This window comes from Eleutherodactylus coqui, chromosome 2, assembly GCF_035609145.1.
Source record: "Eleutherodactylus coqui strain aEleCoq1 chromosome 2, aEleCoq1.hap1, whole genome shotgun sequence".
Classification (NCBI taxonomy): domain Eukaryota; kingdom Metazoa; phylum Chordata; class Amphibia; order Anura; family Eleutherodactylidae; genus Eleutherodactylus; species Eleutherodactylus coqui.
Window position 1 is genome coordinate 49,714,551 of NC_089838.1, and position 24,222 is coordinate 49,738,772.

Sequence of the window (24,222 nt, forward strand, 5' to 3'; positions counted from 1 at the left end):
TGCAGATATGCAAACATTTACCAGAACCCCTGTTGATAATGCATATGTTGAGCTTTTTGCAGATGGTACCAGGGTGAGGATTGATGACTCCACATCGGATATGCAGTGGTCACACAACAAGATGTCCTAGAAGCAGAAGCTCTGCCTCCGCATGTCACAGTACAATAAGCGGAATTGAAGGCCCTCACTGAGGCGAGTAGAGTGGCGAGAGGTAAGACGGCAACCCTTTACACTGACTCCTGGTATGTATTTGGCATAGCTCATGATTACGGCCCAATATGGAAGGCCAGACAGTTTTTACCTTAGCAGGACAACCAATTGAGAATGGTGCAGCGGTACAGAGTCGCATGGAGGCCCTACTTCTACCTGACAAAGTTGAGAGTTCGCACCGATTCCTACACCGAAGAGGCGAGAGACGACACCCTCGCTGACAGCGCAGCAAAGGCAGCGGCCCTCAAGCCGTGGAAGAAAGAAGAAAGATACTGACAGCATGAGTCAGTGGCAAAAAAACTTTGGACATTGACAAAAATTTGGACTTTGATATGCTAAAGACTTTTACAGTTACCAGCCAGCAAGGAAGAAAAGAATAAATGGACTAATATGGGAGCAGCAGAAACAGGACAGCGTGTGGTGAACGGTCAACAGCACTTGCCCACCACAGTTCCTGTATCCCATGATGGCCCAGCTGATGGACGGAAAGACCCACCTAGTAAAGCAGCATTGACGACGACGCTTGAAAGAGGTTGGGCGACTTCTGGGTTCTCTGTAGCTGCTGCATCATTTGTCCAGTTTAGCATGATCTATGCCATAGGTGAGTCAGGGCAGAAGTAAAATTTGCCACATCACACTTGCCGGGACCACTCTACCCATTTCAGGGATTGCAAATTGACTACGTTCAGCTCCCACTTGTTGGGAAGTATGAATACGTGCTTGTTGTTGATGTCTTTGCAGGTTGAAGGCCGACCCTGTTACCAAGGCAAACAAGTAGGTAACCGCAAAGAAGCTCATGAACGAGGTAAACTTTGAATATGGGGTACCAGAAGTGATTCAGAGTCAGACAGAGGTATAAACCTCGCAGGTGAATGTAACATGTCATGTCTGCTCTGGATGTATCCCAGGCCTTTTACATACTGTACCATCTTTAAAGTAGTGGAAAGATGGAGAGACGTAGTGGCACGCTAAAAAGTAAGATACTTAAAAATGACGCCACTTTGGAAAGACTGTCATCCAATAGCCTTATACAGTGTTAGATATGAACCCAGGGGGGATCATGCATTATCTCCCTACGAGATTGTTTGGGCTAGCCCCAAGGCTAGGTTGTTACTATCCTCAGTAGTTACAATTACAATCTGATGTGTTGACTGAGTATGTGATTTCCGTTGTTAAAGAACTAACCAAAGCCTATGCACAGGTGTTCTCTTCCAGACTCAGAGGCAGACACTGGGACACATATCTTGCAGCCTGGGGATTGGGTGTGCGTCAAGAAGTTCCTCAGGAAGCACCCTCCTGAGCCCCGATTTGATGGCCCCTACCAGGTGCTTCTGACTACTGCCACAGCTGTGAAACTAGCCGAAAGACTTACATGGATCCACGCTTCATACTGTAAGAAAGCTTCAGATCCGGGAGACCAGTCTTAGTTGTGCCAAAGACATTACTCTGGTTAGGGCTAGTGAGAGAGGAGGGTGGCAACTGGAATCCTTAGTCGGAAGAATATGGGGGTATGGTTATCTTCTAGTATAACTCGTTCAATGCTCAAGTAGCCGCATATTCCTTCGATTATTGTACTGTGGTCCCGTGTCTAGGCGCAAGATCCCACCGCAGGCCAGATTTAGCTCAGTCCAGCTGGTTATATGACTTATATACCCGGGGAATACAATATGTTCGCGCCACTGATAATGTCTGGGGAGAAGACTGCCGTTATTGGGGATTAGTGGGATGTAACATAGGAATAGACTAGTCCTATAAACCACGAAGTGCCTTAAATAAGAAAGATAAGAGCGGGAAATCCCTAATTAGTCGTATAACCCTCCTTGAGAATAATGACAGCAGGTATTGGAAGGCTGAACTTAGTATGTTGCTTGGTTTTAATGCGGTTACATTAACCATGGGAGATCCAAGCCCGGGGGACGGGGAGACTTATAGTCTGGGGACATACCGGTACGGGAGGACAGATCCCTTAGGGAAGTTTAAAATAAGGGATATGGTAGATGCAGCCGAATGGAAGCCTTCACTTAGTCCCGTGCCCATAATTAACCCCCTCCGCCGTAAGATAAAGACCTTGACGAACATGATGATCATAGCCGACCCTACCTTTTGAGGACACCTTGACAGTAGCGACTGGATACTCTGACCAGAATCTCTGGTTGGAGTTGATGAGGTACAATGCTAACAGGAGCAACAAGTCTAACTGTTGCGTGTGCGGTAGTGCCCGACTACACTCGGGGATGGTCCCCCTAAATCTCCCTGTAGATGCTGAAGAGTGGTTTATTAGTCTCTTCACGAACATTTCCGCTAATTACACCGTCCGTGAGAAATGGAAGAAGGAATACTCTATAACTACTTAAGTGTTTTGCACCGGAGAGAGTATTACTGACTACCCTGGAAACTACACCTGCCAGGCAAATAGGCAGGGTGGAGGGAGATTTTTGGGGAACTCACCAACAGGTATTGCTCCTCCTACAGTATGATAGGAGGGGAATAGATGCAGAATCAGGTCCAGTCCTTAGGAGACGTTTACTGGCTTTGTGGAGACATGAGGTAGAGGACCCGCCTGGAGGGTAATTGGACAGGGGAGTGTGCCTTAGTAAAGCCCTTATGCTCCTCCACATCCTGTCAGACACCAACGTTTCCCTTGTTTGAAAAAGATGAAGAGCCAGTTCTGATAATGCCAACCACGTACGCTACCAAAGAAAAGGAGGAATGTACTAGTACTGTGCCTGCCCCGATCTCCTAAGATGGATTGTCAGTGGAATTCCCATTTGCCTAGGGATAGTGCAGAAGACCTTAGGTTCCGGCGAGGGCACACCCTGTGGGGTGTTAACTTGTACAGATAGAGGGTATGGATGCCCGGAAATGAGCCCAGGGAATCCATGGCCTCCCTCTGAGGTGAGGTAGGGATCCCCCCCCCTCCTAGGAGTAGGGACTTACGGGCAGTGGGAAAACCCTGACGCAAGGGTGAGGCGACTTGGACGTGTTCACCATTAGGACTATCTCCAGGAGGGACATTGGTGTGGGTGAAGATTAGGGAGTCCCACGCCGTGCGTACCTGTGCACGCTACTAGTATTGTAACATTATACTAGAGCGAGAAGAGAGACCCCTGGTGGTAGTTTTGATCTACACGTGTACATTGACGTCATAGGATAGCCAAGGGGGGTACCTGACGAGTTTTAAAATTAGAGACCAAGTTAAAACTAGATTCGAGTCCATTTTCCTGATCATTATGGTAAATAAATGTTGACTGGATTAATTATGTTTATTATAATTAGCAGTGGTTTATAAATTATACTAGAGACGCCTTATAGGGACTAGTCGACCAATAGGACCTACCTCGACTATGACTTTTCAAAATAGAATGACCTTAGATATGACTTTAGCTAAAAAGGGGAGTGTCTGTAAGATGATAGGGGAGACTTGTTGTACCTACATCCTAGACGACACGTGACCCGCGGGTAAAGACGCACTTGTCATTAAGAAGCTGACCGCACTAACTAAAAAGAGCTAACTTTTGGGACCAGCACTCGCCATGGATGAGCGGGTGGTAAAGGATCCTGGCACAGACGGGCGTCGCTGTTGTATGTGAACTGATGGTTACCTTTTCTGTTCTAGTCTGCTGTGTTATTCCCTGTGTCAGAGAGACCTGTGAAACTGATGCTGGAAAAGCCGCTCCCACCATGAGTTTGCTGGATGCATCCCCAGAAGGAGTGGACAAGTCCTACACCCCCTTGAAGACCCTAAAACGAACCTTCAACGCGCTCCAGTTATAGGCTCATGCGCAGGGAACTGTGAAAATTAGATAGAGAATTAGAGGATAGACATTTTAAGGGGGGATTGTGATAGACATGATGATTATTTTGTATAAAATGTCTATCGATTAATATAACCCAAATGTATTTTGCTATTGTAATGACTTCAACCTAATGTGGAACTCTGCTGCATAAGGAAAGAGTTAAATCACAGTGTCATATATATATATATATATATTGCTTGTGCTCATGGATGAATCTCCAGCCCTGCCCCCCACGCTGAAACTTCTACAACAAAGGAATTCATTCAGCCTGAGCACATGTTGATAAGACTTGCCACATACACAGAAACTGCTTAAGGTTGCCTGCATAGAGGGCAGAGTCCATGTTACATCCTGGCTAGTAGGAGGTGGGCAGAGAGGTGGGGGATTCTATATGATCCGACAAATGAGAATCCTATATGTTACTGATGTAACCTGTTGCACGCCCATTGTGTGTCTGTACAATAAAAGGTCCTGTCTGGCTGTTTCTGGGCAGAGAGCCATTTTGGATATGAGATTGATCAGCTCGTGTCTCAATCTGCGCGACGATGTGTGCACACAATACCCAATTTGGAAGCGACAAAATACCCCAAAAGCCTGCTGGAGAAACCGTAATCCAGCACAGTGTGAATAAGCCCTTAGACTTTATTCACACAAGCATATATCAGGCGCCGTTTTCATTGGATTCTAATGCATCAGATCAGATGGACGATTTTACGCCACGTAAAAGCGGCCGGCCGGCCAAGAAAGCACATTGGAGCGCATTTCAGACATTCAGGAAAGACAGTCCTGGAACTATCTTTCCCAGACGGAATACAGCCGCTGCCATAGTCTCCTATGGGAGCCTATGACAGCTGCCAGAGAAGGGAGGTGAGACGGAGTTTAGTAGCATGTCTGGTAAACTCCTACCCACTCTCCGTCCCTTGCCGACTGTTTTCAAAGGGAGGGGGCCGGGATGGGGCAGGAGCTAGTTGCTAAGCTTCCTCCTCATCCCGCCCCCCTCATTTGCCGAGAGTCTGCGAGGGGGAGGAAAGGGGGAAGGCAATTTTGCAGAGCAGAGCTAAACTGTCTTCCCCTGCACAACGGTATCTCTGGCTCAGCGTATATGCGCTGGGCCTGGGCTGTTTTTGAACGGGTGCACAAACAGTAGCTTTATGCAGCCATTCATGCATTTTTACGGTGCTGGCAGGGCTTAGGGCTTATTTACATGAGCGTAGGCGTTTTTACATTCGCTCGCTGGTAACGTAAAAACGTGTGAATGGGCGCACAAATCTAACGCTTTTGTGCCCATTCAGATGGCCCGAGACCTACGCATATATGCTGAACCCGCAATGCCATCAGACGGGAGAAGACAGTTGCTAAGCTGTCTCTCCCCTTCACCACCCCTCAGTAAGGGGAGGAGGTTGGGCGGGGCAGGAGCTAGTGTGCTAAGTTCACGCCCCTTCTCTGCCCCTTGTTGGCAGCCAGCAATGGGAGGGGGCAGGATGGGGTAGGAGCTTATCAACTAGTTCCCTCCGTCCCACCCCCTCCCATTGCAAGCAGCCGGCAAGGGGCAGAGAGAAGGGGGAGGAAGTTTAGCAGTCACGTTCCTAAACTCCCTCCCACCTCCCTTCTCCGGCAGCTGTCATAGGCTCCTATTGGAGTCTATGCACCCGCCGACGTATACCGGCCTGGAAAGATAGTTCCAGGACTATCTTTTCTGGCCGACAGAAAAGCACCCGGCACTATATTGGACAGCCGGGCGCTTTTTTTTACGCTGCAGGAATACACCGATCTGTGTAGTGTCCCAGAACATCATTCTGGACCCCTCCATAATTGTCATACATGTCTGTCTTATGTGGATGCACTGTGCAAATCTGTCATGTCTATTTTCTGTATGTGTGTTGCACAGCTGCAGCGTCTGAAGGGTTAACCCGCTTAAAATCTTGTCCGTCAGCTCTGCTGCATGCTGAATGTATCTATCTTACAGTGTCCTGTGGTACAAGTGAGGTTATAAATGTGAGTGTCTGAGAGCGGGAAAGAGTCTTCTTCTTTCTGTGTTGAAGCAGGGTTCCATCTTACCTGCTGCTCGGAGCTAACACAGAGCCGCATGGGAGCACCATCGGCTCCCATGTCGGTGAAGATGGAAGAGGAGGAACAACATCACGTAGCGTATGGGGTGTGGATGTAGGGGAGTGAACAGCGTCCAGAGAGAGAGAGAGAGAGAGAGATTAAGCAACCCAAATCCTAATTGCTACTAAACCAGGTGCTCGTTTACATCACGGCAGTTAATCTTTCCTGTGTGGCTGACTGCCAATAGATCACCACACAGAAGTACGTGATTTCAACACCCATGTGGAGAATTTGCGGGGTGCTTTTATTCTTAGTCTTCTGCTAAGTAATTGTATTTTGCCAGAGAGTATGTGGAGAGGATCTTGCTTTCTTGCCTCCTCCGGAGTATATTTTGTGTCCAGGACCGGTGACATAGATAACGTGGACTATAGGGCCGTACTGTTCCTGTGTAATTTTTACCTCCCAACCTCTGAGCTTCTGTAACTGCTGCCGTGAATGTACCTGTAACTACCTGCTTTTGCAGTTATTCAAGTAAAGTTTTACTGAGCCTCAACCGTTCCTGAGGACCCAAGGTACGATACACTTGTCCAGTGTATCAATGCCGGTGTGTGTAACGGTGGGGTCACTCACGAACCCACCCAATGACAACTTCTACCCCCCTCATCCTCAGGACTACTGGCCCTATCCTTTGCTGCGGTAACTCCCTCCGGGACCAGGAGTTGGTAAGTGCCACTGTACAGGTCCATGCACTATACCCTCCCAATTACATCTGATCTGATGCATTGGAATCAAATGCATTAGATGGTAGCGTATATCAGCCAGCCGTGAGAACGGTGGCCGATATACACTCTTGTAAATAAAGTCTCATCAGGGAGTTGTTGGTGAGTAGGACTGTTTCCTGAGTGGGACGGTCCTCATAAGGGGTCTAGAGCTGACTGTGATGGATTCCTGAGTGGGATCATCCTCAGGCTAGTTTCAGGCAAGCGTTTTATCTCGGAGATTTTGCCGCTATAAAATGCCAGCCGAAAATCGTGACCATGTGAAGCATTGTGCATACGGAGCGCATTCTGGCCAGCCGCTTTTACGTCAGCTGTTCCCATAAACTCCTATGGGAGCCTATGAGAACCATTAGAAAAGGGAAGGGGCAGGGAGTTGCGCAGCGGCTCGCGTTGCTACAATCCCTCACCCTTCCCTTGCTGGCTGCTGCCATAAGCTGGGGAAGGAGGGGAGGGAGTTTAGCACGACTAGCTCTGCTAAGCTCCCATCCCACCTTCTCCCCTTGCCGGCAGCCAGCAAGGGGCGGAGAGGGGGAGGGAGTTTAGCAGAACTGAACGCGGCACCCGGCCGTCTGAATGGGCGGGAAAACGGGAGATGCAGCCGCAAATTGGTCGCTGCTGCCTCTCTTTCATGTAATTTTCGTCCGCGATTTGGGCAGACGAAAATCACAGTGCCCTGTGAAAGATCCCTTATCGTGGATTTACAGTTGTCTAGGACAGAACCCTGAGTGAAATCAGCGTTATCAGGGGTCTAGGGCTACGTAGGATTGGCTCCAGAGTGGGATCATCCTCATCGGGAATCTAGAGCTGACGATGATAGGCTCCAGAGTGGGATCAGCCTAATCAGGAGTCTAGGACTGAGAGAACTCGTGGGAAGTTCTTATATTGGTTATAACTAAATATTAAAGATGTTATAATTCGTGTTGCTCATTGTGATCGGTCGCGTGATAAAAGTGGACAACTTTTCACAGAATTGGATCAGCCTGACCTGTGTGTGTGGCTCAGTGGTTAGCACTGTTGTTGTGCGATGTTGGAGTCCTAGGTTCACATTTAACCCAGGACAACAACTGCATGGAGTTTGTGTTCATCTGCAGAGAAGGAAGAAGTGTGGTGGCTTAGTATCAGCACTGCTGCCTTGTAGTCCTGGGTTCAAATCTGACCACAGACAATATTTGTATGGAGTTTTTGCATTGTCCATGATTTTTAAACTAGAAAAGTAGAGTTTGTCTGGTGAATTAATAGAGAGCAGTTGAGTCTCTTGAAGTAGCAGAGCTGTGTTTGTCATATACAGTAAAGCTGAGTTTGCACTGTAGTTCAGCTAGACAAGGAAATTGTCAGAAATAGTAGATATGAGTTTGTCAGTTAAAGCATAGTTCTTTAACCATTTAAAGCAGTGTTCATTAGAACTAAAATGACCAGCAATCTCTCCCAAGAGTTTGCTGATATTTATCTGCAGCAGACAAGGGGGATTAGCTGCTGAAGAATATCACACCCATCCAGCCCAATTAACCCCTACCTGTTAAGGTGTGCACAAGGAAGCCTGTTGAACCACAGGTCCAAGATGCACAACCTTAACAAGAGCTTAGTTTTTCAGATCTAGCAGTATTACGTTGGTCAGACATAACAGAGCAGAATTTGCATAGTAGAGCTGAATTTGCACTGTAGTGCACGTATAATACAGTTTGTTACATATAGCACAATTGAGTTTGTTAATCAGTTGAAGCAGTCTGCCTCCAAAAGCAGCTTTAGCATACCCAATCATTGATGAGGTGAGCTAAATGCACAAAATAGAACAGACAACACTTGGAAATTGCGGTACTAGAAAGCGCCATCTGCCGCCACAATTGAGCGCATGTCTGAGAGGCTCCATTTAAAACAATGGGAACCGCTGGCAGCATGTAGTGCTGCGCTAGAAGCGATTATTGGTGTAGGACAACAGGTAAACCTGCCACATTATTCACACTCATTAAGTTACTGCTATTCACAAAAGAGACAAATCAATGACAAACTGAGCTCTGCTGTACCTGCAGATGGACAGGAAGGAGTCGTACCTGATCTGCTGTTCCCGTCACAGTAAGAGAGTCATCTCTGCACTTCGGTCATTGTATGATGTGAATGCCAGTCCCAGATATCAGCTACTTCCTTATGCTTGACACCTCCCTTGTGGATGTATGGGCCGAGGCGTCAGGTATCCGCAGCTTTATATTCCATCATTGGGAAATAATCTCTGTCAGATAAGACCGCCTGAAGTTCAGCTAAGAGAGGGTAGGTGAAAGCACCTGGATGCAAATGGAGTAATTAACCAGAGTCGGCATGGGCTTGTACCAAACAAGTCTTGACAGACAAATCTAATTTCCTTCTATGACAGTATCACCGACTGGGTTGATCAGGGAAATGATGGATGGATATAGTATATCTTGCCTTTAGTAAAGCATTTGACAAAGTATCTCATCCATTGGCGATATCTCCTTTTGTTTCATCAACTACATCAAGGCCTTTGACTGCATGACTGGGGACATTGAACTTACTTACCAGCTCACTTACCTAATAAATAAACGAATGTCTACAACTTCTTGCTGTATAAAAACGTGGGGTAGGCCACAGCTTTATTAATTAAAACAACATTAATAATAACTTTTAACGATCAAGACCTATCCATGCTGTCTGCAGATTAACTTTATCAGTCCGTAAACCGTCCTCCAAGGACGTTCGTAAGCCCCGGTCCTTCGGCTTGCAAACCTTCCTCTATTCCCTAACCAGCATGGACAAATTCCGGGCCAAACGCAAGCTGTGACAACTTCCAACAACTGCCATTTGCTACAGTCCTTTCTCCTCCCCTACCCAGACCTTCCGGGCGGGTGTCTTCCCGGCTCCTATCTTCCTTCTTCTCCTTGTGTGTCTCGTCTCTAGTCTTCTTCCGCTCCCCTCCCTCTTTGCTTCCTGTCCTAGCTCCACCCCCTCTAAGCTCGCTTTTCTTAACCCTTCCTATGCCTGTCCCCAGTCACATGCCGCTTTCTTAACTCAGTTCACGGCATACGAGACTGGGGACATTAACTTACTTACCAGCTCACTTACCTAATAAATAAACGAATGTCTACAACTTCTTGCTGTATAAAAACGTGGGGTAGGCCACAGCTTTATTAATTAAAACAACATTAATAATAACTTTTAACGATCAAGACCTATCCATGCTGTCCGCAGATTAACTTTATCAGTCCGTAAACCGTCCTCCGAGGACGTTCGTAAGCCCCGGTCCTTCGGCTTGCAAACCTTCCTCTATTCCCTAACCAGCATGGACAAATTCCGGGCCACACGGGATGTGCCGCGTTACTGCGGCTCATTCCGTCCCACCCCACCAACCCTAGCTAGAGCTGCCTCTACACCGTCCTGCAAGCCGGATAAAAAAGTATCCAAACCTACGTCATTGAGGTGGACCCCGTCCTCCCTCAATGCCCCTCTCTCCCTATCTTCTAGCTCCCAGTGACGAATCGCCACCCCCCCAATGGACTGAACGAACTGAGACATCTTCATATTAACTAACCTCCTTGCTCTTTCTATTGCTTCTATGTTTCTCACTCCTCTCCAGTGTCTTCGCGCGATTATGTCCGACCAAACGATAATAAATCCTTGAAAGCATTCGCGGAACCGCAAAATGTCCTGCTTCATGATAACCAAAAGATCCCGCGTCTTCATCTTACCGAGATCGTTCCCCCCAGCGTGAACGACCAAAACCACTCTCTGGGGGGTACGCCTGGATATGTCCGTTATCAGTTTCCACATGTCGGGCCATACTAGCCCCCGTACTCCATGCCAGGTTACGGATGTTCCGGTCAGGCCTAAGTCCACTCCCAATGGGCGCACCCCTGCCCTCATTTTGGCCCAGTAAATGTACGAATGCCCCACGATGCACACCTTCCAAGGCTCCGCGGCTGAGAAAAACAAAAAGGGAAATACAAGGGCAAAAACCCGAACTATCACAAACACAACAAAGAGAAAACGCAGAGGAAAACTACTAACTAAAAACCCCCCACCATCAGGTCGGGCCTCACGTACGTCTTATAAGCTTGAGATTTCGATCTACCAAGTCTTTTTAAACCTTCTTCATTCATACATCCCGCATCCGCCGATGTGGCCGCCCCAATTCTAAAAGAGTGAGTCCCGAACTCTGCCGGATCGAGGCCCGCTGACCTTAACGTCGATCGTAACACGGCCGACACTTGAAAACGAGTTAAAGGGAGGCCCGAAGAATGGACCAAGAATTGCTCCCCAGATGTCCTCGCGGCCATGTAACGTACCACCGTCTCGACCGGGCACCACTGTGAGCCCAGTCAGCTGATCGACACCCACTCCCCTCTGCCATACACATCGGTCTTTAATTTTCTTATTCTCACGCGTAACGCCCCGTCGACCACCATAACGTCGTTCCACATTAACCCGCCGACCTTAAATTTGCTGGCGGGAACAAGCTCTCCGATCCTCAAAGCCGCAAAAAACGCGAGCAAAAAGGCCGACCTAAACAGCAAAATTTCCGAACCGTTGGAACAAGTGTTTTCTAACGTGTCTAGCAACTTGCATAGAACCGGATATGTGATCGGGCGACGATCATCCGCGCGGACCTTCTCTTTCTTCCAACCCCGTACAATCTGGCGAAATACGAAATCTTTAGTAACATCTACAAAACCATGCAATTTCAACAAAAACACCACACCAGCCAGGTGCTTTTTAACCGTATCAACCGAAGACCGATTTTTTCGCAAAGACGCTAGCATATCCAGCATAGCCGAACGGGCCTTATCGCCCCCCGCCATGCAACCCCTGGCAAAAATCAACCATTTTTGCTAGACAGCGTTGTAATTTTTCCACGTCCTGACTGCTACAGATGTCTTGACTAGCTTCAGCAGCTCTGCTCTGCCAGATTCCACGAGAAATGCGGGCAGCGTACCCCCTCGGCGTCCGCCAGCGGGTGCCGCTCCCTGAACCGCTCCATCTGCGAACGAGAGAGTGCGTCAGCTGCTAAATTTTTATATCCCGGTACATGCTTTGCACATAAATATATATTTCGTTGCAGACATCTCAGAACAACGTGTCTCAGAAGCGCCAACACTGGTGGGGAAGCTGAGGATTGTCTGTTAATAATTTGCACCACCAAAACATTATCGGACCAAAAACACAACTTATGGTCCTGGAGCTCTTCGCCCCATAACTCCAAAGCAGCCACTAATGGGAAAAACTCCAACAGCATGATGTTTTTATTCCATTGTTTCTCCATCCAGGATACTGGCCAGGGTTCTCTGCACCAGTGGTTCCGGAAAATCACACCAAAACCGACCGACCCCGCTGCGTCAGCAAACAAGCAGAGATCGGGTCCCGACCACTCCTCCTTGGGGCACACCACTTGCCCATTGAAGGATTCCAGAAAAATTCTCCAGATATGTAAATCACCGCGGATTTCTTGCGTGATCCTTACGAAATGGTGGGGCTCTTTTACTCCCACTGTCGCCAGCGATAGCCTTCTGGAAAAAACACGGCCCATGGGTATCACTTTGCAGGCAAAGTTCAACAAACCCATCAGGACCTGTACCTGGCGCAGCGTGGCCTTCTTACATTTCGCAACGTCTTTTACCGTTTGTCGCAGGCAGGCTATTTTTTCTACCGGCATACCATTTCCTCGGTGTCGATCTCGATCCCCAGAAATGTTAGCCTGCTTAACGGGCCCATCGTCTTCTCTTCAGACAATGGGACCCCTGCTTTCTGCATCAAAGTCCGGAACGTCTGTAGCAAAAAACCACACGAGCCCGACGTCTCCGTTCCGATGAACAGAAAATCATCAAGGTAATGTGTAACCGATGAAATGCCCGTCTCATACTTGAGCATCCATTCCAGGAAGGAGCTGAACAGCTCAAAGTAATAACACGAAATAGAACAACCCATCGGTAGACACATGTCGAAAAAGAATTGATTGTCTACTTTGCACCCCAGCAGATGAAAACACTCGGGGTGAATCGGCAGTAGCCGGAAAGCAGACTCGATATCAGCTTTCGCTAACTGAGCCCGTTTTCCTGCCGTTCTAACTAGTGACACTGCCTGGTCAAAAGACGCGTAAACTACCGAGGCCTGCTCCTTTGAAATGCCATCATTTACCGACTCCCCCTTAGGGAAGGATAAATGATGTATCAGGCGAAATTTGCCGGCTTCCTTCTTGGGAACTGGCCCCAATGAGGAAACCCGCAAATTAACAAACGGCGGTTCCTCGAAGGGGCCAGCCATGCGGCCCGCTGCTACTTCCTTTTGAACCTTTTCCTTAACTAATTCTATGTTGTCTGTTGCCGATTTTAAATTTGGACACAGAGTGGACGTGGGCTGAAACGTGAACGGAATAACTAAGCCGTCGGAAAAACCCTGCCTAAGGATTTTTGCCTCCTCCTTCCTGTGGTACTTGTCGAGCCACTGGAAGAGGTAATTGCTTCTCACCGGGGTTCGGTGCTCCACTGGCACCGCCCCCGGCGACTGGTTGTCTTTGCTTCCTAAAACAACGTACCGCGGCATGTTGGCCCCCACAGACAGAACACTCTCGTCTGAACTTGCATGTGGAGTAAAACCTGCAATGGCCCTCGTTGTAGAGCCAACAGGAGCCATTCGGTCTTGGAGAGGCCGCAGGGGGCTGTTTACCGCCCCCCACGGCTCCCCCTTGAAAAGTAGGTTTTTGCGGGCGCTGCGCTAAAATAAGCTGTAGCCAGACATCAGTAGCTTTAGATGCCCAATTTATATGACCGATGCCCGAGACTCGACGGCAAAAGTCTTCGTCATAGCGCCACCATGCGGCGCCTCCGTGTAATTTATACGCGCTGAATATTGTGTTAAGGTACACTAACATCTCAGGAGCTTTTTTCGGCTGATGTTGGCATGTAATATATGCCAGCACCATAAATGCCTGCAACCAATTGCCGAAAGTCTTAGCGACTTTAGGCTTTTTGTCCGCGCCGCGCTCCGTTACCCGCTCTTTATTCACCATCACGTGGTCCGCCGACAGCAAGGACCAGATATCCACGTAAACACCTTTACGAATCTTATCCACTAACTCGTCTGACAAACCGACCCCTAACGGGGCAACCCCACAAAACAACGAGTCAGCATATCGTAACCCTTCCAACGGGTCCGCATCACCACCGGCTGGTGAGCAACCACCATCCTGCCCCGCAGGCAGGCCCACGCCCCCTTGGATACCACAGGACACTGACAACACATCTTTTTGATCCATCTTGCTCAACAGCGATTTTAACACCAACACCAAATCATTTCTATCTGCAGCCTTGGCGGGATCCATCACATTTTTCCAAGCGCTTAAACAATGAGACTCACCGGCATGACCGACCTCCGGCGTTGCCAAGGGCGTGGTCCCTGCCAGTCTTCTTCCCGGGCTCCTGCGCCCGCCGAGCGATGGCTGCCGCGCACTCGCATGCGGAGCCTCTCGCGCCCTCCTTCCATGCTCTGTTCCAAGGTGGCCCAGCTCCGGCCGTTCTTGCGACGTATCCCGCCTCCTGTGGTGTATACTGTCCCTGTTTGCCGAAGCTGTTGGCAAAGCGGCCGCTTGGCGGTAGGTTTCCGTTTGGTGCCGGTGCTCCGTACTACAGAACCCGTCACCCTCGTTCCCTCTACTGGCCCTGCGCCTTCCTCCACTTGCCTCTGCAACTAACCTAACGTGCTCTCTATCGCGCTTGCGCTGATATCTCTCTCTCCTAGCCCTCTCCCTCTGTCTCCGCTTAGTGCCCTGGCCTTGTCTATTGCTGCTAGCGCGACTAGCGCAGCTGTAAGAAGACTCACCTCCCCCCGAGGAGGGGGGTACCACGAAACGTGGGTTTACATAGCGGCGTCTATGTGAAATTGGGGGCGCGTTATCGTGCTGCTGAAAGGGGGGGTTGTTGCGTGCACCGTAATAACTGTGTTCGCGGCAAGAGGGTCTGTATGCTCGCACGGGGGGGTGGGGGGTGGGGTTGGAGGGCTTGGAGGCTATGGCCTCGTATGGGGGGGTGATCCAGGTAGTACGAGGGGGTGGGCCTCACTGTTGTGCTGTCCGAAAACGGACTCATGCTCCCCTCCGTTACAACCCTTCTGTTCCTGCTGCCCTGCTTCCTGCCCCTTCTGCTGTCTATGCTGCTCGCAGTACTAGAGGCCGGGCTATACCTCCCCCTACCCCCAGCCACTATATGGCTGGGTGCTGCAACGTTGCGGCCTCTGTCCCCTCGCCTCGCTGGCGCTCTGCAACTCGCCCCTGTAGGTCCTACCTGCGCCTGCTGCTTGCTTACGCCGCCCTCTTGGGTATGCCTGCACTCCTGTTGCGCGCCTCCGCGCGCCTCTTTCTATCCTTGCTGTTCCGCCCTTAGGCTGGATTCGGAGGCCGTGCGCCTTGCCGCGCGCTGGTCCATTGGGCCGGAGCATGAAAGTGATGCTGCCGCCTGCACCCTTCTTCCTGTCGGACTGCCAGCTGGCGGTGACAGTGGCTCCACCGCGGGCGCTCCTCCCGCCGCGCAGTTTGAATTTGGCGCGTCCTGCTCCTGGCATCCTCTCACCTCCGCGACTGTTCTTCCGGCCGCCTCTCTTTGCGGCGGGACTCGGGCAGAGCCGCGCCAGGGGTTTTTTCTTCTCTTCGGGCGGCCTCGCCCGGCATCCCCCTCCTGTGCCGCTCCTTCTCCAGCTTCCGGCTCCTGTGCTGCCGGTTCCACCGGCCTCCCGGACTCCGACCCTGACCTGCAGCTGACGAGCAGGTCCTCCAGCCATCTGGCACCATCACGCTCGATTGCTTGACGGATCTTCAACTGTAAGTCTTCCATTCTTGTCTTGGGGCTTCTCCCTTCCTCCGACAGCTCTGCAATCTCCCCTCTTCTTACTTGCTGTGCCCAAACTGCAGCTGCTTAAAGGGGTTGTCTCATGCCGAAACGTTTTTTTTTTTTATTCAATAGGCGCCCCGTTCGGCGCGAGACAAACCCAAGGGATGGGTTAAAAAAAAAAAGTTTATTACTTATCCGAATCCCCGCGCTGCGGCGACTTCTTTCTTCCTTTACCAAGATGGCCGCCGGGATCTTCACCCACGATGCACCGCGGGTCTTCTCCCATGGTGCACCGTGGGCTCTGTGCGGTCCATTGCCGATTCCAGCCTCCTGATTGGCTGGAATCGGCACACGTGACAGGGCGGAGCTACGAGGACCAGCTCTCCAGCACGAGCGGCCCCATTCACCAGGGAGAACACCGGACTGCGCAAGCGCATCTAAAAACACCAGAAGACAGCGAATTTAGACGGATCCATGGCGACGGGGATGCTAGCAACAGAGCAGGTAAGTGAATAACTTCTGTATGGCTCATAATTAATGCACGATGTATATTACAAAGTGCATTAATATGGCCATACAGAAGTGCTGAACCCCACTTGATTTCACGAGACAACCCCTTTAACCCTTGCTGTGCTGCTCTGGTCTTCAGCTGTTTTTGCTCTTTTCTCTGTCTTCTATTGCTTTCTTTCTTTCTGTTGTTCATCTTCACCTCTGTCTTCCCGGCTCCTTTCTTCCTTCTTCTCCTTGTGTGTCTCGTCTCTAGTCTACTTCCGCTCCCCTCCCTCTTCGCTTCCTGTCCTAGCTCCACCCCCTCTAAGCTCGCTTTTCTTAACCCTTCCTATGCCTGTCCCCAGTCACATGCCGTTTTCTTAACTCAGTTCACGGCATACGACGACCATGACAAGCTATGGCGCATCTAGTCAAGCTAATAAAACCACCAATCAAGAAGCCACTGTGAGAACACAGTATGGTGACACAGATTGGTTTGGGGTCCGACAGGGCTGCATCCTCTCACCCCTCTTGTTTAACCTTTTATGTGGAAGTGATCATGCGAAAAATGCACCAAGACGGATTGGAAACTGGGGTGAAAAAAGGTGGAAGAAACATCAAGTGCTGAATCGCATAAGACCCGATATATCACTGGAAGGTAAGATGATTAGACTTAGGAGCATCTATTTTGACCATGTAATGCGAGCAGAGTTGCTAGAAAAATCTATAATGCTTGGATAGATCAGTGTCAGAAAAAGACCTGGTCGCCAAAGAACACGATGGCTGATTCTGTCAGAGCGGATACTGTCATGGATATCACACAACTGAAAGAAGCAAAACTGAAAAACATGGAGGGAGCTCGCCTTTAGGGTCGCCAAGGGTCGTAAATAACCAAACTGCTAACAACATCTTATACCATGCTTGAAAAAATGACCAAATTGTTTTTCCATTTCCGTTTTTTCCTCCCCCTTTTTAAAAAATCCTAACTCTTTTATTTATCTATCGACGTAGCTGTCTGCGGGATTGTTTTTTTGCGGGACGAGGTGTATTTCTCAACGGTACTGTATAATGTACCATATAATGTACTGAAAAGATGAATTCATAGAATTCAATGAATGGACCGAGCACTGCCTGTGATTGGTCACAGCGCTCAGCCAATCACAGGAAGTGCTCAGCTGTCACTCAAGGAATGGCTGAGGCCTGCCTGTGATTGGCTGAGGGCTCAGCCAATCAGAGACAGCACTTTCAGACGGCAGGGATTTTAAATCTTCGCCGGCTGAAAGATCTACACGCGGCAAGACCCGCCAGACTCTGACAGCGGCGGACAGGTGAGTGTATTATATATATATATAATTTTTTATTTTTTTTTTTAACACAAGCTAGGGATGATTTTTAGGGTACCATTTGGAAAGGTGAGTATATATTTTTTAATTTTTTACACCAGATAGGGATGATTTTCAAGGAAGGGCTTATATTTCAAGCTCTTCCCAACAAATCACTGCTGGGATTGCCTGCATCCCATTGCATCATATCTCCTAAACTACACTAAATATTTTTTTAAATATTACATTCCCAAGTACAGAAAAAAATCATAGAATTTAATTTGCTAATCTTAAAAAATTACGTTTTTTAAGCCGAAAATAACGAAAAAATGCGCCACTTAAGTGGTTAACTCCAATTTAAAAAACAATAAGTGCCATTAACTGTAACAAAAAGAAATTAAAATTGCATGAAAACTAGAGCATGCACAAAAAAAAAGATTTCAGATTTGGAATCAGCAATACAGAAATATATAGAAATTGTTCTAAAACCTCATGCAACAAAAAATGGAAAAAAAATTGTTCCCTGGGGTAATTAGTAAAACTTTATTATTCTTATCTTTACTTTAATTCTGTGTCTGAGACGACCCTTAAGAGCTTTGAGAATATTTGGTAGATGTCAATAAGTCTTGTGATCAATAAGTATTTTCACCTTTGTAACAGTAAGCTACGTAACACTAATCTTTGTACCAGGCAACATTTGGATATGCCCATTCTTTCTGTATAAGAGTTGGCAATGTTGATAATAAAGTAGAATTCATTGGAGACGTGTCTTGACATAACATGGAGTGATTTCATGCTATTGATAGATAATTGCTAGCAAAATCTCTTCATCACGGGTTTCAATATCTACCAATTTGGCACCTGGCAGCGAGGTCATCAGTTCGGTACCGGTGTGGTCCGATAACAGCTGGCGCCCGAAAGCAGGGGTCGAGTGTGACCAGAACCTCTGACCCAACTTACTCTCGAACGGACAGAATGCACAGACCCATAATCAGGACAAAGCCGGCTGGTAAGAAACTGTTATTCTTATCCCTCATTGTGTCTCTGTGATTCTGTCTGCTCAAAGTTGGGTAAGTGTGTTCATTTATATTAAGTGGTTCATTTAAGGTCTAAACTCAGTCTATTTTATATGACAAAGAACCCTGTCAAATAAGCTGTCTCGTCTAGGTTTGAATGAATGTGTAACCCAGTGTGTTTAAAGGCCATAATAATATCAATAGGTTGAATAATTGTCCTAGTGTGGCTATTTTATGATCTAAATTGCCTAATCTACTGGTAACGTGTTCCGGTCTCTGACGAGGGACTGATGGTTTAGGTGGGTCCTGCAATGTGAAGTCTGAGTTTTTAGAGTCAAACAGCGGGAACACTTGTACTGTATGTTGTCTGTAGGAAAAGTGTCTGATTTGTGACAAGAATCTCTTGCCATAGTTGACATGATATCCTCAGATGGGGTTACCCTCTCCTCAAATAAGGAGGAAAAAGGTTATTAAAAACCCATATAGATTACCAGTAAAACATGGGTAATGGATGGTCTAAGAAAGCCACCTTGGATGAGTCAGAATGGACAATGGCCAAAAACATAGTAAGGAATATGGAAGGTAAAGAGATAGCTAAAGAATGTAAGGCTTTGATGTCTATCATGAAACAAGACACCAGACACGGGACCCTTAGTCCCTGTCTGTGGTTAAATGCAATGATAGCATATAAAGGTAGTTTTAAGGATGCTAATCTCCTAGAGGCAGCTGAAGGTTGGGGCCGATATGCCCGTCTGGTTGCCAAAGGGAAGATTGAAGAAAGAATTGAAAATGACAGTGTCAGTAAGTACAAAATGAGAAAGGCAATATCTAGAAATATACCCCCGCCCTATAACCCCAACGGTGGCCCCTATTGGGTTTGTCACACTTGTGGTCAACAAAACCCCACTTGGAGAGACATCTGTCTGGCTTGTGGAGCCAGCAGACAGTTTGCCTTAAGAGAAAAATTTCATCAGCCTGTTGGGAATACGGGGTTATATCCTATGTTGCCTGAAGGTAAAGATTTTGCCCCTCTGCATCCACAAGTTATAGCACCTATGATACACTCATATAATACGAGGTCAAAGGGTCCTGTCACCACAGAGGAAGCGGTAATAGAAGAAGTGATAGAGGAGGAAGGGGCCACTGCACAGACTCCTAAACCTCTCATTACCTGGAGGATCAAAACCAATGATCCTGACCAACATGTTGACTCTGACTGCAAGGACTATGTTCCTTGGCTCCCCCAAGATATTATTAGTATCACTAATAAAAAGGCCAGATCCTGAGAAACAACCCATGGGATTTTATAGACCTTGTCTACAGTTAGCAGGAGTTTATGACTGTTGTTATAAAGACCTAGAAGAAGTGGCCAGACATAAGGCTGATCCCTTCTTCTTCCCTTGGATGATGGAGGAATTCAATCCACCACCTGACCCTAAGGTGTCAGGTTCAGGGGCAATTTTCCTACATCAGCTGAAAGACTGGGCTTCAAAGCATATGACAGAGTTAGGAATTACCCTACATGATGTTAGACAGGAGGAGACAGAATCAGCAGAAAAATGTTTGTCTAGGATTCTGGTAGCGTGGAGGGACTTGAGATACAGTCCTAATGTCCCTGCACATGCCCAACTTCTTACGCAAGCCTTTGTGGGAGGTCTTATAAAGACCCTGAAGGACAAATTAGAAGCTGCCTGTCCTGAGTGCGTATTCTAGAGGCTCAGGCTCTTCTTTAAGTTGTCAGCAGTTTGGAGCTAGGCTCCTGTACCACTGTACTTGTAAACCTATCACTTGCTACAACTGTGGCAAACAGGGCCACATGCGTAGACAATGTAGGGCACCTCCTAAGGCTCAGACTGGACAGTCCAAATCCAGACCATCCTCCTCTGACCATTAGGAAACAGGTAATCCAGTGTCTGTACTCATTGATGACGTCTGCCCTTTGCAAGTTAGCAAATCCAGAAGGGGCCCAGTACCTATTGTCTCTGACTGTAGGTTTAGAAGGTCCTCTCCCCTGTCTGGTAGACACTGGAGCAGCCACCAGTGTAATACACAGCAGACGTGTTAAAGAGAGTGACGTCAGTAAACAAAGTCTTTCATGTGTAGGAGTAGATTGAACACCAAAAGATACTACTTTGTCTAAGCCAATGGAAGTGAAGTTGACAACCAATTGTTCTCTGACTACTCGATTGTTGGTTAGTGAAACCCCTCCTCTCAACCTATTAGGAGCGGATTTGCTGCAGAAAATCCACACCTCTTAGAGTTCAGGGAGGATGGGTCAGTTAAAATCACAGGTTAGTTAGAGGAAGAAATCTGTATACTAGCTGCATTTTGTCATTCTTCAGAAACCCCTATAGCCGTATGCACACCTTTGTTGTCAGAGGAGGAGCTGGAACAATGCTTACAACAAATTCCAGCCTCGCCTTTGAAGTGAGGGAACAGCGGATATAGACAGACTACCAGTACTTCCAGTTCAGGTTAAGTTGAAACCATGAGTCCCATTGTCATGTATTTTTCTATCTCTCTGTATAAAAGACGGTAGGTATTTGTTTGCTTTCACACATAGGCAAACGATATACCCTCCCTGTTCTCACAGCTCATGGGTCAAGTGTTGGAAGGCTGGCAACCTGAATCATAGGCTGTTGTTTTGTTATAATACGTTAATGACCTTTTGCTCTGTGCTCCAGACAAAGCCACACGCATAGAAGCTTCAATTTCTCTTCAATTCCTTATAAAGAACTGATGTAAGGCGTCAAAGAAGAAGCAGTAAATCTGCTGTTATGGACATTAAGGTACCCGCTTCTGTCTCTAAACTATGTACCTTTCTAGGACGACCCTTAAGAGCTTTGAGAATATTTGGTAGATGTCAATAAGTCTTGTGATCAATAAGTATTTTCACCTTTGTAACAGTAAGCTACGTAACACTAATCTTTGTACCAGGCAACATTTGGATACGCCCATTCTTTATGTATAAGAGTTGACAATGTTGATAATAAAGTAGAATTCATTGGAGACGTGTCTTGACATAACATGGAGTGATTTCATGCTATTGATAGATAATTGCCAGCAAAATCTCCTCATCACGGGCTTCCATATCTACCAATTTGGCACCTGGCAACGAGGTCATCAGATCGGTACCGGTGTGGTCCGATAACATATGTATATATAATGATTTTAAAAACCTTCAAATCATGTCTCTGCCTTCAGTGTGTTGCCGGTGCTTTGTATTTTTAGGGATACCAAATTCTTGATATGAATTTTATAGTATACTTCTTAATATGTTCAAATATGCATTTTTTATTCCATTGATTATTTCATATATGCAATATTATTCATTTTGTATTTATTTATTAATTTTTGGTTATCAATCAGTTTTATACTTTAACCCCTTAGTGACGGTGCATTGCCTTTTTACGTCCTCACTAAGTGGGCTTTAATCCTAGAGGACGTAAATACATGCATCCTCTTAGGATTAAAGCCCTCTTAGCTGAGACGTGACAGCTCCATGCTGTTGGTGCCCTCAGGTAGCCGACAGCATGGAGGTGTCACCCTGGGCTGCGGGCATTCCCCCCCGGCAATGAGATCGACGCTATCCAATGGATAGCGCCGATCGCAATAAAAGGGAAAAAAAAGTGAGAAAAGTTAAAGATTCAGCTGCCCTGATGGATCAGATCCATCAGGGCAGATGAAATTACTTACCCGGCTTGTCGGAGGTGTCCCGCAGTGAATGGGTCCTCCGGGACCCGGCGGCGCTGTTCTGTGCATGCGTGCCAGACGTATGACGTCACGTGCATGCGCAGAAGGCCGGGAGCCCCGGCAAATTCAAAAATCTCCTGGCTCACGGTTCCTGAAGGTAGCCGGGAACCAGGAGATGTCACCAGTGGATAGCGTCAATCGCGAAAAAGTTTTTAAAAAGTTTTTTAAAAGTGCCAGTTTCACCTCTCCTCATGGATCCGATCCATGAGAGGAGGTGAAAATACTCACCCCGAGTCCTCCGCAATGCCCTGGTCTCCCAGGACCCGAAGTCCCCTTCTGCGCATGAGTGCCCGATGTCAATCATCGCCCCAAAGGGGCTCGAGCCCCGGGGAATTCAAAATCCCTCTGCTCCTGACTGCCATGTGTAGCCAAGAGCAGAGGGATGTCACCAGGGACATGATCACTGTTATCCAATGAATAACAGTGATCATTTCAAGTAAAAAAAAAAGTGTAAAAAGTAAAAGTAAAAAAAATAAAGTTTTAAAAAGTTTTAAAAAGTTTAAAAAGCTTACGTTTCATCTCCCCCCACAGATCATATCCATGAGGGAGGATAAAATGACGTACTTAAGGCCCCCGGATTTATCTGTGGACCTTACCCCAGCTTCTGCGCACGCGCCCGTTGCCAAAATGGCAGACGCATGCGCAAAAGCCGTGGATTGCCAGAGTAATTTAAAATCTCCCTGCTCCTGGCTACAAAACTTAGCCGAGAGCCTGAAAATTTTGTGGGGGGCCGCGGTGAACGGTTCCTGATCACGTGTTCGCCGTTATCCAATGGATAATGGTGATCACGTAAGAGTAAAAAAAAGGTGAAGCTTCATCTCCCCTCAACGATGCGATCGGTGAGAGGATATGAAACTTTTTACCGGGGGCCTCCGTATTTGCACCCCGACGCGATCTTCCTCCGTGAACTTTCCCGGATTCTGCACATGCGACCACTGGCAAAACACTGGACACATGCGCAGGAGGAGGGGAGCCCAGGAAATTTAAAATCTCCTTGCTCCCAGCGACCAATGGTCGCCGAGAGCCTGGAGCAGTGACCTTGTTGAGCGGTCGCCAGTCACGTGATAAAAAGGTAGCGATCTACCTTAGGCCGGTCTCACATGACCGGATAGGAATTACGGATTCCGCATGCGTCTGATCCGCGGTAATACGCAGATCAATCGCATTGGATTACACAATTCCGCTCACATTAGTGGGTTAGGAATTGCGTAATCCACTCGCAGAAAAGAGAACGCAGCAGGTTCTATTTTACTGCGGATATCCGCAACATAGAGCCCATTGTGCTCCATGGTCGATAATATACCCGCAGCCCATACGCAACTACATTGTATACGGGCTAAGCAACAGTGCGGGAAATACAAAAAAAAAAAAGTGTACTGCGAATGACCACCTGTGTGAGTAGGCAGTTATGCGTAGTACATTACGCAGCCATATGCAGGGTCATGGCCGGGGTCACAGCTGGGATTTGCTGTGGGCCTCCGCAAGCGGATTCCACATCCGGCCGTGTGAGCCTGGCGTTATTCAGACCGCTACCTGTAATACGTAATTTACAAGAAGCCCCGGGAATGCTCGCCTTCATGCAGTTCCAGGAGCAGCTTGTTGAGCGCCTTCTGTGTGAGACAGCCACACCTCGGCAAGCTTATGAAGACTCACAAAGCGCCACTTTTTACATCCCATATCTGCCACTGAGGTCACAAAATACCCCCCAAAAAGCATGAGAGGAGGGGGGATACCCGGATTTATTGCCCCATGTACCCATCCCAACCAGCCTCCGTAATTACCCCTGTCTTCGGAAATACCACACAGTTCACAATATTACTTTTATCTAAGATTTGGGCAAGGCCGAAAAGGGCGCGGAGTGTGTGTGGGGGGGATATTTTTAACATGTCAAGTTTTATTCCGTACAAATGGGTAATGAAGCCTGGAATTTATTCAGTTGTGCCCTGCAATCCAACAGGTGTTCCCTCCATTATAGGCCCTGCCAT

The 24,222-nt window shown here is 47.8% G+C and overlaps 1 protein-coding gene across 2 annotated transcripts in view; it reads right to left on the reverse strand.

Moving 5' to 3' along the window:
• LOC136611338 (lactosylceramide 4-alpha-galactosyltransferase-like) overlaps positions 1 to 9,015 on the reverse strand; it is a 56,092-nt gene extending 47,077 nt beyond the window's left edge. For both annotated transcript variants that reach the window (XR_010790252.1, XM_066590862.1), the window contains exon 1: positions 8,884 to 9,015. The gene's annotated coding sequence lies outside the window, so the exon portion shown is untranslated. The remainder of the gene's footprint in view (positions 1 to 8,883) is intronic.
• Between the last annotated feature and the right edge of the window lie 15,207 nt (positions 9,016 to 24,222).